The following is an 11,504-nucleotide window of genomic DNA, read 5'->3' as shown; positions in this document are numbered from 1 at the left end:
CATTTTGGGGCACTATCTCTGAACCCCAACCTGCAGGTCTGCACCAGCGATGAGCCCTGGCACCAGTGCAGCAGGGAGAGATAACCACGAGATGGCAGTCACCTCTATCCGGAGTTTTAGAGGCTGGCATGCATGAGCTCCGAAAATGCTCTCCTCCGGGAAATGGAGAAAGATTGGGATATTTAACCGTAGGCAAAATGCTAGCACCTGTCAGTGTGCAAAAGGGAATAGGCAGGGATACTATAGTTAATGCTTCACCAGATCTTCATCCCTATCTCTATAATTTCCCATGAAAAATAAAGCTGTCATGGACCCGAAGGTGTAGAAATAGCCACATTCTGGTACAGGCGTATAAACATTTTCCCTTTTCAATGCACCTCTGTTTAATTGGGTATTCCTGTTTTGTTGACGGACTTGAGGTTTTGCTTTCATGAACTGGAAATAGTAACCTGTAATAAAGCCTCCAGCAATTGCTGAAGGGGTTAAACCCAATCACAAACATCACAAAAAAAACCAACCAGGATCTGGAATTTTTTGCTGTTGCTTTTCTCCAACTTTTTCCATCACTCTTAGAGAAAGCAGCTGTCTTTGGGATTCACTCCCAAATCAAGCTGGCTTTGTAAGCACTTCCATTATTGATTTTCATTGCACAATTAATCATAATTTTCAAGGCTTCAAAAAGGCTTAGACATTCATATGAATAAAAATAAAGCCTCAGCAGTTAGACTAACTAGGAGAAAAAACCATGAGGGCAATCAATCCACATGCTTCAGGATACAGTCTGATTACCAGATGGACTCAGAAGGAAATATCCCCCCATAGTGTAGTAGAGCATAATTAGGTGCATGATGAGGATTTTACACCTTCTTGTAAATCATCTATCCTGGCTTTAGAAAGAGGATAGCAAGCAGTAATGGCTGGCTGCTGTGCTCTTGTACAGGTAAAATCATGTTTCTGCTTCCTCCAGAGATGGAATTGAACCAAAACCCCAACCTGACATCACTCCTCCTTCCAAGCGCAGCTTAATTCTGCTGTGAGCCTGATCATAAACTTCAGGTCTTGGTGTCCATTGCTGTCTAATGACACAGCAGCTTCAGTTTGGCTCCTGCTTTGAAAACAGGACCCTGTCTCTGGGAGATGGCTGCACAAACCACACAAGCAGCACTGGTCCTGCAGCAAGTACCCAGCTACTGCTGTTTTCAGCTGGATCCTGGTGCCTCCAATCTTGCAAAGCCATGTGTTGAGTTGCTACTGAGACTCTCCAGCTCCCCATCGTCTGCCACTTCTGGCAGACTCCTCCACCAGCTGGAGAATGGACTTGTCAAGAATTTGGGAGCTGCTCAGCCACTTTAAGTCCAGTACTTTTCAGGCAAGCAGGCACAGTGAGCAGTAGAGAGTAGTGTCACTGAATGCCTGAGCCTCATTGCCTGCTGTGTGGTGAGCAACATCAGTGCTAAAATTTACACACAAACACTGCTCATTAAGCAAACCAGTAGATAGGGCAGTTCTGTGTACTGGTAAAGCGACAGACTTTATATAGCTTAGCGCAGGCAAACTCTGAATTAGGACCAAAATAACTTAATAATGTTCTCATTTTGTTCGTATTTTTTAGGTATATCACTGCTTCGTGGCAGTTCTGCCACCAGGAAAACCATGTTGGTCTCCTAGTGATTCATTTGCTGCTCAGGAAGTAACACACAACTCTGAAGTAAAATTACTAGTTTTAAAGAGTTGTTTTACATCACACCTTATTTACTTTTTGCCCCCTAATCACTTTTTAAAGGCAACAATATCTTAAAGAGAACCTAACTTGCTCCTAGGGTGCAAAGTACTATTGCTATTACAGATCCATGATAAACTGTCCAAAGCCGAGAAGGGCCAGAATTCCCACAGGCCACGTGCTCACAGGTAATGATAGGTCTGAAATTTGTGAAAAGGGCAGATCATGCATATAAGCACTGAACTCCCTCAGGGGAGGCACTCATTTAGTGCAGGTGCTAAGGATCTGAAAGCATATAGCAATGAGTATCCGTGAACGCACAAAGCATGGAGAGAAACCCCACACAACCAGTCGGGAAATCTCCCAGCAGGTGACTGACATGCACGGTGCTGCTTTGATTCATGCAGGCAGAAAAGGAATGTCCCCATTGCCAGGCAACTCTGGCAGCCTGTGAAGTTGTGCTGGCTCTTCACTGCAGTTAAGCAAACCAGACACTTCAGAGCACGTGTTGGTTTGTCACCAAGGTGGGGAGATGTCTTCTGACCAGACCCTCAGTAAAGTGTTCTCCCTTGATTTTGCAGCCCTGGAGGAGAACACCCTGCACATCTGAGAGGTGGTGGATAAGCCTTAGGTGCATCAACCTCTCCATGCCTTCTCCTCAAGACCTTCGTCTGCTTGGGTACTAGTGAAACAGTCCTGTGGTTAAGTAACACGCCAGCGAAAGGCTCCATCAGCCACATCAGTGAAAACTAAGAGATCTCTGAGGACAGATGCAGGTCATAGAATCATAGAATCATCTAGGTTGGAAAAGACCCTTGGGATCATCGAGTCCAACCATCTACCCTACTCTACAAAGTTCTTCCCTACACCATATCCCCCAACACCACATCTAAGCAACTCTTAAACTCATCCAAGGATGGTGACTCAACTACCTCCCTGGGTTCCAGTGTCTGATCACTCTTTCTGTGAAGAACTTCTTCCTAATGTCCAGTCTAAACCTACCCTGTTGCAGCTTGAATCCATTCCCTCTTGTTCTATCATTCCCTATCCATTCCCTCTTGTTCTATCCCTCTTGTCCTCACCAACTGCCCTACCTCTACTGCTTGCTGCACTTAAATTACATTTCACATTAGGGCCATGTGGCTGCAGTGCCCCATAATGTTTCAGTCACAATCCTTCTCAGACCAATGTGGGACGATGATGCTCACCTTGTGATCAGACCTTGCAGAACAGTCAAATGCCACTAGAAACTTCCCAGATTAGCTGCTGGAAACAAATTCAAGGAATATAGGTTCTGCTAATTATAGAGGTTGTGTACTGTGATAATGGGACCTGTACTGTCAAAAACCTCCTTGGCTTGTCAAGATCTAGAACATGTGGCAACAACTTACTAATAGAGGTTCAGACTCTGCTGATGTGGTGGCATGCATTTGGGAAAACCCAGGGGCTTTGAGCTTAGTAGAGAAACAAATTCTCATAAGGTTTGTTTCACTCTGCACTTCTCATACAAGCTCTGGGCAGGGGGACACCCAGCACTGTGACGGAAATCCCTCTCTATCCTACAGTGGTCTCCTAAAGGTTTGGAAATGACACCCCAAACAGGAATCGCGGGGCTCTCAGAGCATGGTCCTTGGCTGCAAAGTGCAGAAGGTTTCAGCACAGGTGCCTTCAGCTGCCAGAGCAGTCGCACGACACTGGGCTGGAGCAGCCACACATCGGTGTCACTGCTTTGCTGGGGGTCTGCAGCTGCAACACTGAGAGTGCACTGTAGGAAAGCTCACCTCTCCCCTTCCCCATCCCTGGATGGACAGAAGAAAAGTTAAGTGCTTATTTGGAGGCATTTGTGTTACAGTTTGAGAAACCCACAGCAATTTATTGTCATTTAGACTATTATTCTATCACCCGATGGCCCCTCCCCACCCGGAAAGGGGAATTGGGAAAAAATGAGGAAACTTGATGGTTGAAATATAAACAGATTTAATAGGATAAGACTAGATAATTAACATTAATAACCAAAAGAACCAATATTGATCCCAATACCAATATAAAATATACAAGGATTATACTCAGCCCATTCCATCAGCAGGAAGCTGCACTCCCAGCAGGGGACAGCAAATGTTGGACACTGCGAACACTACGGCTCTGGAAGGAAGGGAAGGGCTCAGGGGTCCGGCACTGGGGCAAGAAGTTCTCAGGATGGCCACATTCAAGGGAGAGCGAGGGCTACACAGCAAACTTTCTAATTTATATCGAATGTGACGTTCATGGTATGAAATAATCCTGTTGGCCAGCCTGGGTCAAGTGCCCGGGTCTCACTCTTCATCCCTGCACTTGGCAAGGCTTGAAAACACTAAGACCTTGAAACTCGCTCACCACAGCTGGCTGTAAAATAAATATTTTCACAAATTCAGACAATAGAGTCTTCTAAAAGTGCAGTTTTCCCTAGCATTAGAAGAGAAATTAGTCCTATGTTGCTCAAACCAGGACAATCTGTACAAGGGCGGTTCTGCTGGGAGAGCGATGAGTCTCTCTGCAGTGTGGATCCACCTGCGTGGAGTGGTGGTCAGCACGGGCTGAGAGTGAGACGTACCACTCCGAGGTAGGGACCACACCAGCCGAGAGGGGTGAATGAATGGGGGCAGAAGCTTTGCCCCATGGAGCTTCTCTTCACCAGCATCCTCAAACAGGTCCCAGCATCCTTCAAAAGCCCAAAGGAAGAGCCCGCTTTTCTAACCCCTGCCAGATGCTGTGCAAGCAACGTGAGCAAGCGCAAGCAGCGCAGAGAAGAGCAGCAAATAACGTTGATGGACTCGGAGACAGGCAGAACACATCACCACTCCAGAGCTAACTGCACTCCTGATATGTACAGTCATACTACGTACATAGAGAAGGGGACAGCCGTGCATCCATTTGCTTGCATCTTAGCTGAAGTGTGCTCTTTGTACATTGTACTTGGAGCACCTTTCTCAAGTGCTCAGTAGCTCTGCCTGGAGTGCTCCCACAGCTCCCTTTGATCTCCTTTGTTTAACGAAGTTAAGCTTGTTTCGCAAGTGCTCCATGTTAAGATACTGGCAAATAAATCATTATCTCCGGCAATAGGAAAACATGAGTAACTTGGACAACATGTTGTTTGGGTGGGAGTTGATAACAGACCTTCAGGAAACAGAGCTCATGAGGAGAGTGTTTAACCAGCGCAGTCACCTCCTCACCTCTCCAAAACAGCACATTCACTACAGCATCTCTGTCTCCGCTGACCCTGGAAAGCTAAACAGCAAGGAGAATAGAATAAAAACATCAATAAAGAAGGTTGGCATAACTGAGTGCTCAGAACCGCAAAGTGAACAATGTGTTTTCAGCCTCTGCTCGTACCTATCAGCCATGATTGAAACACACTGCCCGTACAGCACTCACCCAGGGATGAGAGGTCTGTTTCTCCCAGGTTAACCCGTCATTTTCTAGTACAGGTAACATCTGATTTTTATATTTGGGACTGACATGAGGGAGAAATGCCAGAACCACAGAAATCTAGACACAATCCAGATTTTCACCTCCTGGTGGTCTCATGGGCTGCAAAATTGTTTCCAGAATGAAATGACAGAGGTTGGTGACATTGGCCATATATGTAAATGAACACAGTGTCCTATGGAGATTAATTGGTTCATGAATAAAGATGAAGAGCTGAGGTATGCAGGGAGAAATCATTTATCAATTATATGCCTTGGAAAACTGAAAGATGATGCGGCCTTAACGGCTGAATGGGTTTGAAAGGGAGACTTGTAAATTGAGTTCTAATTCTGTTCTGCCGCATTCGTAATAAAGAGCTGTTAAACTAATTGCATCCTCGTGTGGTTCATGAGCAGCGGCACTCAGCTGCATCGCACAGCAAGCAACAGAGATCAGAGTTTAGTTAGATTTTAGCCGTCCTTTGCCTCATGTAGGAAGGAGGACAACCGGTTACCTTTGGCCTCATCAGTAGTGATAACGCACAAAAAAAAAAAAAAAAAAAAGGCAAGAGCCTATAAATATTTTTCAGGGGATTAATTTTGCATTTGAATCTGAACTTAAGAGAACCAAGAAGGACAGCACAGACTCACTTGGCTTTTGTGTTCTGCTTCAGTCACATGGATCCGTCGGAGTGATTACCCATCCCTGGAGGGACTCGTTGCTTATTAACTGGAAACAAGAGGCTTCTGGAGGATCAAAACAATAGCAGAATATGCTAATCCCAAACAGGGAAAAGGATCAGAGGGATGCGGCTGGTGATAACAGTGACCTCCCCCCCTCCTGCCCCTTCTGTGTGCTTGTTAACAGGTTTACTGTTGCCGACAGACAGTACCAACCTAGCATGGGCTCTGGCACATGCTGAAATACTGACTCTCATCTGAGAACCTCGATGCAGAATGAGGCTTGTTACTTAAAATCTTGCTGCTGGATACTGTGCAAACCGCGTGATCAAAGAGGACAGCCACACTCAGGTCCTGGCTGAGCTTAGAGGAAATCTTGTGACACTTGGTTGCTCAAAGCCAAAGGTGCCAGTGATGGGGGTCACTGGAGATTGCTCAGTGGCACTGCTGCAACTGCTCGAGACCCTCTGGCTGCAGCAGTTCAAGCAGTTCCTCCTTTGACATGTTTTATCTGACCACTTTCTGGGGTCTGGCTCTCCTTCACCAGCAAGAGCAGCTGCAGGAGCCCAGCACGATGGCCAGGCACAGCCCAGCATGTCAGGGTATGTTGGTGCAGAGGCTGTTTGAGCAATGGGTATCATTGTTAGTTGGGACATGTGTGCCTGGCCTCTTCCGCTGCCACCTTTTTGGGGCACTGACATCTTAAATCACCACAGAAAGATGCACCAGAGCCTGGTCTGGGTGAGGTACAACATCAGGAGGACATGGGTGTTACTACATGTCAACATGGAGAGAGAAGGGAGAGACAGCAGGTTCAGACAAAAGAGTGCAAATATCTTTTTAGAATTGCCTTTAACGTGTGATTATACTTTAAAAAGCAATATAGTAATGGCACCAGGAGGCCTTATATACTGCCAGTCCTTAATTCTCACATGGGTAGTTTTCAACAAAGAAATCAAGAGACTACTTTGTTAATTATCTGCTCTAAAAACTAGGAGCTGATCATCCCTTTTTAAATAAAAGCCCACGCATGTCCCAGAGCTACTCTAAAAGTTAACAGAAACCAACACAGATCAAAGCGTCCCCCATTACTGCCAGGCTACTGGTCACATCTGCTACAGTAACCCTTGCAGGCACCCGTGCAGCATAGCCCATGGTCTACCCCGTGTAGAAGTAATAATTAATCCAGGTGCAGCAAAACCTTTGAACTCAGCCAGAATTTTCGACCAAGCAGCTCTTCATCAGGGAATGCTGAATCATCAGAAAAAAAAAAAAGGGTTGCTGGAAAGGCTTAGTTTTGAAGAATTTCCCCATTAGAGAAAAATATATCTGTTTGAGAAAGGAAGGTTTCAAACGGCTGGAATCTCCCCTTGCAACAGCTCCTAAATGCAATTGTATTTCCTCCAAGTCTTTAAAAAAATGCATAGAAATAGGAGCTAATTTTCAAAAAAATTAAGAAAAAGCTTGTAAATTAAGTAAAAATCAAACAACAGTGGAAATTATCAAAATGAAGTGGTTTTGATTAACCCAATTGTTTTTATAGTTACTCTTCCCTGTGTTTTTTAAGACCACAGTTTTCTTCCCTGCTCAGCTGGGAAATAATTTCCAGGTTCTCAGAAATTCTTGAAGGTTAAGAAAAAATTTACTGTTGTAGGCAGAGCTAGCAAATCTTAATTTATGACTTTTGTAGCCTAGAACACAGCAAATCACTTCTGACTGTAACAAGTGGGACCCTCCTCTAGTGGGAGGTGCCCCTGCCCAGGGGGGTTGGAACTCAACAATCTTTAAGGTCCTTTCCACCCCAAGCCATTCTACGATTCTATGAAGTACCTGAAGTATCCAAGCTGAGGAAGGAAGGTAGACAGAATCCATAGGATTCACTGGAACAAAACACAGCCTCCTACCTCTCAGCGAGACATCCCAGCTCACGTGGCCATGAATAGCACCGGGTATTTTATTACCCTCTGAGATGTCCACAGGAGGTCATGGATGAGTTGCTCCCAACAAGTACCCATTTATCTGCAGTGCCTGTGCAAGCGGCACGAGATGGCTCACTCAGGTATCGCAGTTGGCACTGGGAAGGGCCAACATTAGAGGAAATGATTCTCTCTTCCTAAACGATGAGATGAGAAGATAGAGGCAATGTCAACGTAAGTCAAAGGACAAGTCATAACCCCTAACAGCTGAGTGGAAGTAGGGAAGTTAATGCTTAAGTTTGGTGTCTAAATAACTTCCCATCCCTTTCTATTATGTCTGTAGTTTTGTTTTTTTTTTACTGATGTTCTGCCTTGGCACAGCTAAAGAGCTCCTCAGCAGCTCACAAGGCTTTGGGGGTAATCAATACATAGCTGGTTGTTCATTAGAGCAAACTGCAGCAACACAGTATAAATAGGTCATATCGGGAAAAGAAATCTGACCGGCTCAGAGGCTGAAGTGTCACAGAAATTGTCTTTGTGTGTGATGTGTGTCACAGCACAAATATCTTTGCTATGGGAACCTCCATGCTTTGGAAAATCAGCCCACTTTATGGAGGTGCTTACTGACCAGGAGCCTCATTTTAGGCACCCAGATTCAAACAGCTGGCTTGCTGCTGGTGGGGTGGTGGTGCTGGGATGGAGCTAGGGGCTGTAGTGGGTGTGGAGCTGCCATCTAGTCACCAAGGGAGGGTGACCAAAGATGATGAGAAGGATGTTGTCTGTGTTGTTTAAAGATTCGGTTTTATTTTTCATTACCCTACTCTGCGTTCTAATTGGCAATAAATTAATCTAATTTCCCCAAGCTGAGTTGAGTCTGTTTTTCCCGTGATGGTAACTACTGAGTGATCTCCCTGTCCTTCTCTCGAACAATGAGCCTTTCGTTATATTTTCTCTCCCCTGTCCAGCTGAGGAGGGGCGTGATAGAGCGGCTTTTGGTGGGCACCTGGCATCCAGCCAGGGTCAACCCCCCAGAGCAATATCCAGGACGTGCTTGAGAGGCAATCGGTTTGTGTCCTACCTTGAGTCATGAGACCTCTGAGGCTTTCAGACAAGCAAGAGGCATGACATTTTTCCTCCCGGTCAGTCACATTTCCATTTTATTTTTTTGTTTATTTTTTTTCATCTTTCATCCTACATTTACTTTTTCATTTGTTGTGTTTTAACCTGTGCAGTGCCATAACCACCACAAGACTCTGGTTTGTCCTTCCCTCAGAATTTCCTCTAGTGCGTTTAGTTTCCTCAAACACCCATTTTTTTGCTTTATTTTGGTGTGAATATTTTGGTGGTGAAATATTTCCAGTGCGTACCAGAAACCAAAAAGCAAGAAGGAAATCAGCAGCTTTCAAATAGCGTGTGAAGAAACAGCGTGTGAAAACAGAAGGCTCCGGGGAGACCTCATAGCAGCCTTCCAATATCTGAAGGGAGCCTACAGGAGAGCCGGAGAGGGACTCTTGGTCAGGAGATGTAGTGACAGGACAAGGGGTAATGGTTTTAAATTGGAAGAGGGGAGATTCAGATTAGATATTAGGAGGAAATTCTTTACTGTGAGGGTGGTGAAGCACTAGAACAGGTTGCCCAGGGAAGTTGTGGATGCCCCATCCCTGGAAGTGTTTAAGGCCAGGCTGGATGGGGCTTTGAGCAACCTGCTCTAGTGGAGGTGTCCCTGCCCATGGCAGGGGGGTTGGAACTCGATGATCTTTAAGGTCCCTTCCAACTCTAACCATTCTATGATTCTATGATTCTATGATTCTATGATTCTAAGCATCTATTTGCAGACGAGCCAGAGAACCCACAGGAAAAGCAACCAACACACAAAAATGTCTGACACCTACCATGTGTCCAAAAATTTCTTCTCAGGTAGACAGCAGAAAGTGTTCCCCTTTCCCACTTAATTAACACTTTAAGACACAGAGAAATATGATCATTTTCTTTCCTTTGTTAACAATAATCTCACTCTGTTGGCTTTTCAATCTCCTCTGTTACACCTATCTCTGTAGATCCAATTTTTCTTTAAATTCAATCTGTGCATAAGACAGTTCCAGATGAAAGTTTTCCTGGATGACCAAGTTTTTTCTCCTGTATTTTATTCTCTGTTGGTACCTTCCTTTGCCTGTGTAAGGGAAGAGCATTCAAACCATCGGTTTAAAAATCAACCCCTGTGGCAGAGCCCTGCCCACTGCCCTTGCTGGGAATGGCCTCGGTACCTTACCAGAACTTCCTATTTGTTTGAACAACATCTAGAAAAGATAACATAGGAACTATAAAATCTAGGTAAGGTGTCAGCGGTTTAGGTTCCTGTGAGCCCTTTTTTTTTTTTTTTTTTCCCTTTCCCTTTGGTGTCCAGTTTGTGCTTAACTCCAGTTTGGGGATTTTCAGTGTTTGTGTATTTTCAGAGACATTAACAGCAGAGTACTCACTGGGGAGCGTGATTCACTTCTGCTGACTTCAGCCATCTGAAAACTTAACTGTCTGGCCTCTTAGGGCAGGTCTGTCCTTCTAAATAAAAAAAGAGCCAGGACCAAATTTGAGCTCTGAAGCCCTGATTGCCTGCCTAACTGGAGCACTGGCTCTGATCTGGACCACTCCAGAGCTGTTTCAGAGGAGGTTGGTGGATGCAACCAAGTCCATGTTACCTAATCTTAGCTCCAGGGCTTGCTCCCAGGCATTTTTCACCCAGTTGTATAGCTATAAGCCTAAGCTACACCTACAGCATCAAATAATTTAGTTTCCCCAAACACTCCCAGGTCTTGGCTCCCTGGTGCCCCCATTGCACATATGTTGATTCACTCCTTGGTCCTCTTCTAGAATGAATTCCCCTTGGAACAAAACCATGTTGTGTTTCTGGGGTCCACTCACCTGAAAAACCATTTATATCAGATGGCATGAATGAAACCGCCCCAGGTTTGTTTCCCTCATTCTGCACCTATACGACAGGCTCAGCCAAGGGCTAACATCAAGGGCAGTCTGATGCTGGACATGTAAATGTTCTCCTCCACATAAGGCTGACATTGGGGTGTTCTCTAACCAGCACCATGCCTTGAACTGCTATGTTGGTGCATGGAAGAGGAGGACTTGGACCATGTACTAAGCCTGTTGTGTTTTAGCCAAGTTGGATTTATTATTCAAGTACAGAACACATATGGAGATCATCTATTCTGGGCATGTCAAATTCATTCAGCTTTTCACCATGTCCTGCCTGGACAACTATGGATAGAAATATGGAAGGAAAATCTTAGGGCATACAAACATTAATAATAAAGAGATGAAGAGTCACTGGTACTTTTTCTTGAAAAGCTAACCTGACATGATGTGGAAAATATATGGATGTAAGAACATCACAGAAAAGAAGGCATGGAGCAACACAAACAATCTGAAATCCTTGGGTGGATCGGGTATTAACCAAGGAGGTAGAGGCCAGCTGCAGAAGATGGAGACCTAGTCAATGTGCTCCATTCTGAACTGGAAGAATGGCCCTCAGTAGCAAGAGTATCATGTACCGCTTGCTTCTTGTTTTCTGTGCTAGCAAATGCCAGCAAAAGAAGCTTTCCTGCTTAGGATTTTTTCATCTGGAATCAATAACCTCATTCCCACTCCTCTCACCCGGCTTCACCCAGGCTGTCATGTGTTATAGGAGCGCTGAATGCAGAGCATGCTGCTGGATCCCCACAAATATTAGAGGATCAC

Source organism: Numenius arquata, chromosome 1 (assembly GCF_964106895.1).
Source record: "Numenius arquata chromosome 1, bNumArq3.hap1.1, whole genome shotgun sequence".
Classification (NCBI taxonomy): domain Eukaryota; kingdom Metazoa; phylum Chordata; class Aves; order Charadriiformes; family Scolopacidae; genus Numenius; species Numenius arquata.
Note: the sequence above shows the minus strand (reverse complement) of the source record.